This window comes from Callorhinus ursinus, unplaced genomic scaffold, assembly GCF_003265705.2.
Source record: "Callorhinus ursinus isolate GAN/ISIS: 27379988/994484 unplaced genomic scaffold, GSC_fseal_2.0 scaffold2, whole genome shotgun sequence".
In the NCBI taxonomy this organism is placed as follows: Eukaryota; Metazoa; Chordata; class Mammalia; order Carnivora; family Otariidae; genus Callorhinus; species Callorhinus ursinus.
This window is the reverse complement of record NW_027397064.1, coordinates 37,887,286-37,893,285: the sequence shown is the minus strand read 5'-3', so window position 1 is coordinate 37,893,285 and position 6,000 is coordinate 37,887,286.

The window sequence follows — 6,000 nt, the reverse complement described above, 5'->3', positions numbered from 1 at the left end:
ACCCTTGTCAAAACCATTCTCCATTCTATCTCCTGAGTTATTGCCATTTCTCTATCAAAAATTATCATTGGTCCCTTAAGGCCCACAGGATTAGATTCACATTCCTTAACTTCCCTGAGAAAGCTTTTTAGGATTTTGGACCAGCCCAGTTTCCAGTTTCATCATCCCCTGGCCTCTATAAGCAACTTTATACCGGCTCAGTTCACTTCATCTTTGCTCCTGTTGTTCACTCTGCCAGTAAGACTACTTTGTTCCTTCTCTGTATTACAAATTCTTTTTCCCTCTTCAAAGCCCAGCTCAAATACTGGTTTCTCTGTATTGCATTTTGAAACTTTTCAGTGATGACTGAACATAAGAGATTGCTTTAGGAAATTCCAATTGGAATGAGTATGGCTAGATATAGCTTTATCTTTCACAAGGAGTTTTAAAACTCATGCTTCCTCCTTTACCTGACCCTATGCTGTCTCTTAACCAAAAATAAGGAGTTGTTTTATTTTGCATTCTATCTAGTCACAAATTTCAGTAAGTTATTATTTATCATGAGTCTATGAGTAACCTGAACTGGGTTCAAGTGATTTCAGCTGGGCTTACTCATCTGTGGTCACCTTGGGTTGGATGTGGACCCGTTGATGTAGGTGATTCTATTGAATAAACTGGTTCTGCTTCAAGTTGTATTTCATCCTCCAGAAGGCAGAGGCAGAGGTCCCAAGAAAGAGTGGACGTGCACAAGAGTTCTTATAGCCTGGATTTGAACTGACAGTCTGTCAATTCCATTGCATTTCATTGAGAAAGCAAGTCACAAAGCCAGCCTAGATTCAAGGAGTTAGTGAGGCAGATTCTGAGCCCTAATGAGAGGAGCTGCAAAGCAACAGCACAGAGAAAGTGGAAAATTGGGGCCATTTTTGGCAGTAAATCTGCCATAAACTGGAGGGGACATTTTAAAATATGATATGCCAATCACATAACATCCTGTAGTTACTGAAACTTTTAGAAGTGAATGAGTAAAAAGGGGAGCATAAAAGAAGTACAGAAAAAATACGTTGTTATATTATATTGCATTATGCTATGTATGTTGTAATTCTGGGTTATCCAGATTTCAGAAATTATAAAATTAGAAATTATAGGGATTAAAGTTTGATTTTAATAGTAAAATGAAAGAATTTCAAAAGATTAAAATCTAATATTAAATTAAAACTATGTTCTTGGAAATAAAATAAAGTTATTCTTCAATATGACGAGAGGAAACGGACAATAAAATATCATAGCTTGAGAAAGTCAAGGAAAGAAATCTCAGATTACCCTCAAAAAATATTATACACAGTGCCGCTGAATAATTTTGAGAACTCTTCTCCAGCAGGTATGTGGAAATTACCTGCGAGATCACTGGCTACAGTTGATATTGACACTTTGTTCATGGCATGGCTTCCAAGCACCGAACACCTGAAGCTTGCATTCAGCTGACAGAGAGGCACACTTCACTGAAGTGGCACTGGAATACAAATAAATTGGATACCACTTAGAGACCTGAAATGCCTCTGTGAGATGAAAGGCAAAGCCCACTAAGAGTGACAGCAATATTTTCTTTTCCGGCTAGGGAAAATATATAGGAGGAAGATGAGAGACCTTTTTAATGGAATAAAGAAAAATGATACTGCTTCTATAACCCAAGCACCATGGTTCTTAATACAATTCAGTAAATGCCTCAAAATAGAAGTCCATTAAACTTTAAGGCAATCAGAACACTAGATTGTCAGAATGTGGTAAAAGTAGCGATATCCAAAGCTGGCAAAGACACCTATAGGGACTATGGAGCATCAAATATCTTAAGAGTCATTTGACAGTCTCTCTGACAGTGCAGATTGAACTGAACATGTTGTCAGCCTCCCTGAATTCTTCCTGTGTTTCAAAATATGCTGAGTGATAGATTTCTTCTCTTCTCAATAAATTTTAAGTTAATTGATCTCGAGACACTGACTTCACATCAAACTTAAGAATCCTGACATTTTACACACATAAGCCATAGCCTGCTAAATAGTCTCAGAGAAATGCACACTTCATTTTTAAACTAATCAAGTATGTCTTGCTCATTTCTCAAGACATGGTGGCATATTAAATCTCTACAGGTTTAGCCATTAAGCTTTTGAGATATAGGAGTCTCAAGCAGTTGGCAGGAATGGCATATTAGTTACAATAAAATAAATCTCATTTGAGTTTTATTAAATGTGAATGTGTGATTATAGTTTTAATCATCACATTCTCATATAGCTATTTTTTATACATCCACTGTCTTGTTTGACATGAAGCATATACATATATTTATATATTCTTATATACTTAAGTTTATATAATATATATTCTATACCAATATTCTACAGGTGTACATGAAAAAAAATTCTATTCCTGGAGCTCTCTCTCTCTCTCGTTCTCTCTCTCTCTCTCTCTCTCTATATATATATATATAAGATAATCTTAATAGTTTGTCTGACTCGCTTTCCAATATTGAAAAAAATCTTCTGAAGATGTTTTGAGCATTTTTTTATTATGTTTAAACAACACAGGCATGCACTCACATGCTGTGTTATAGCAATAATTACTCAATTCTTACAATTGCCAGTGATACTATTTGTTTTTCCACTCCTAAGTTTTAAGTGCCTGAGCTTTATGTGTACAGAAGAATGTGCTGACTGAGTCTCACTCAGTCTGTGAAATTTAATTACCGTGAATTTTAAGACCATCTAAAGTTTACAAATACATCTCTACCTACCAATAGCCAAATGAAGACAACATACTCATTTTAAAAATAGATTGTTATAGAAATATAAAGACACATAAATAATTGACTATAATTGAATAATTGCTTCTGTAAGATATGGATTTCTGGCAGTGTTTCAAGCCTTGCCTGGTTGCAGGGGCTGGTTGAGGGTGGGGATGGGGAGGTGATTTCTGGACTTTTAAGATCACAACGCCTAGGCAAGTAGCCACTTACTCCATTTACAGATGGGATAAAATAACCACATTCTATTCAGCTGTTTATCATGCCTCAGGACTGCTAAATTTAGGATTCCCTCGTATAAATGTTTCATAATAATTTTCTCACATTGCTTTTTTGATCCATTTCATTTTTCATCATTGCATATTATAAAGAAAGATTTGTTACACAGCAAAATCTCAGTCATAAGATCATTACTAAAGAGTAATTTGACCTGAATAACTTGGAGTTTCTGATTTTCATTATTTGTAAAATAAGATCAGACTAGCCATAGATAAAATTTGCATACTGTAAAGATTCTTTGATTATTAGGGTTTCCAGTGGAAAATAAAACACTTAAAAATCCAATCTAAAGTCTATGGACTGGAGACCAGTAATGTGGACACCCTATCTATCTATCTACGTATCTTCATCATCATCATCTTCTTCTTCTATCTATAGATATAGCTATATATCTACATAGTTATAGAAAAATGCATAAAAAATGTTACCTCTATCCATATGTAATTCCCATTTCCCTCTGCATATGTGTTTGTATAGGAAATGGGAATTACATATGGATGAAAGTAACACTTTTTTATAGGAAGCTAGATTTTTATCATATCTCATCTTGACTACTAGGTGTGATTTAGAGGAACAGATAAGAAATGATGAATTCGTCTTTGGTTCCATGCAATTCTATCTTGTTTAACCCATCCTATCATATCTTATTCCTATTGGAAAAACACATATAGAGAAAGTAAATTACTTTTGATATTTTAACACATTCATTCAGTTTCCTTTTGTTGAGATTTTGAGGCAAGGTGAAAAGAAAAACTCAGAGACAAGGGAATAGAAGGAAAGTCAATTTCAGAACAAAAGTAGAAATAGCCATTGACCACTACCTCCTATAAGGAAGGATAATACGAAAGAGAAAGCGGATGCTCCTAATTCAATGCACTATGACATAAGCACTTGAATCTTCAGGATTACATTGCAGTAATGCCATACTAGGAAATCCACATGTTGGAAACGATGCTATTAACTTCTTCCACAGTGGAAGATGAATGCTGCCTTGTGAAGATTTTCAAATATTACCAAGACCTATTAGTCATGGCAAATCATATTATTTCCTCCCTCTGTGCTTTTGATGTTAAGATACATCAGCTAGCCAGCTGATATGATGTCATATGGAACCCTTCTTAGACTCTCTTGGGGTGCTTAAAAAATAAAAAATAATTAAGGCCCACTTCAGACCAAAGAAATCAAAATCTCCACAGTGAAATCACTATTCTTTTTCAAAAAGCTCTATAAATCATTCTATTTTGTGGGTATAAGCATAAGAGGGAAGAATAGTCACATGCTAAACCTCCTCCAAATTACCCTGGAGAAGTAATATAATTACTTAATAATTTTAGTACTCCACAGCATACTCAAAAATGAAAGGAAGGAGGGAGGGCGCCTGGATGGCTCAGTCAGTTAAGTGCCTGACTCTTGATCAACTTAGGTCTTGATCTCAGGGTCACGAGTTTGAGCCCTGCATTGCGCTCCACAGATAAGTAGTTATTAAATGAACTGGACTCAGCTACTTCAAATCCCCTTTCACCCAGCAGCTAATCTATCTAGACAGATTGTAGTTCTAAGCACAACAGCCCCAGAATGTTGTTTTCCAACCACACAGGGAAGTACCTGACCCATTGTGCTTTCTGAATAGCACAAAGAGGCTCAGAAGAGCCAGAGGTGAGATCAGAAGACCCAACAAATTTTTTCTATAGAAGTCTGATTAATGTGGCATATTGGATTATGTTTCTTACCAACTGTCTAAGTCGGTCAGTCACTTCTCCCAAGCAGTAAAGAAAATGGTTGGAGTGAAGACAGGGAGCTGGTATGTTACTTGAATACTGTTCTCTCCCGGCATTTCACATGGGAGTTCTTTATAGAAGCATGCAGACAAGGGAATACACGGTCCCTATTTCATTACCACATTGGGTCTGAACCCAAAATGACTATCAACAGGTAGAATTGAACATTTGTATCACACTCAAGATCTTACTAACTTGAGCATTTAAAAGGTAATTTATTTCAAAAGTTGAAATAAGTGAACATCATGAGTGTGAACATCATGTGAGTGAACATCATATGCTCAGAGGCTTAGGAAAGAGGTCAACCAGGAGAGAAGATCTGGCCTTCTCAGCCATTGATTTCTGTACAATCAATTGACTCGGATCATGCAGTTAATCCAATTCAGTAGTTAAGAAAATTGAAAAGACCAGCTGTGTGATTTTTAGGTCCAGTATTTTTTTTCCAAAGAGACACAGAAAGCAATGTCATTTTTGCTAGCCTTTCCAGAGATCCACAAAGATGAAAAAACAAACAAAAAAAGACATTTTTTCCCCTCTGCTGCAAAATAATCTCTTCTAGAGATGATGATAAAATATACATCACTAATTCTCATGAGAACTCCATATAAGCAGAAAAGGCTAAATTAATACTATAATCTGTGAGTCATACTAGATTAAAGTTCTATGAATGTTTCGCTGAAGAAAAATAAATTAAAGTCAAAGCAGAGCAATCTTAGCTTGCTGAAGCATTTAAAAATAACTTTTCCTATCTGAAATGGAATAATTCTATTTGCTCTTAAATAAGAATAAACAGAAACCAGTCAAACTTTGAATGCCAATAAGTGCTATGGTGATGAATTAGGTCTGTATGTCACTCTTAATTATGGTTTAATGAATAACTATATTCAAACGTAATACAAAAAAATAAATAATCACGTTCTTTTATTCTCTTAAAACACAGAAAATGTCTCAATTAGGTACTGTGCTAAAGAATGAATACTAACTACTATTAGAATCATAACTAGTTTCCTCTTTGTAAAATTAATCCTTTTTAAACCATAAAATAAGACCTTTACTGCTCTCTACATTCTTATTAATTGCACAGTACTTCATAGGCTCTTGTTGAATTGAAGAAGAAAAATTAGTCAAGAAAAGGTCACTTTCTTTCCTTATTGGTTGTATGCTTATTAG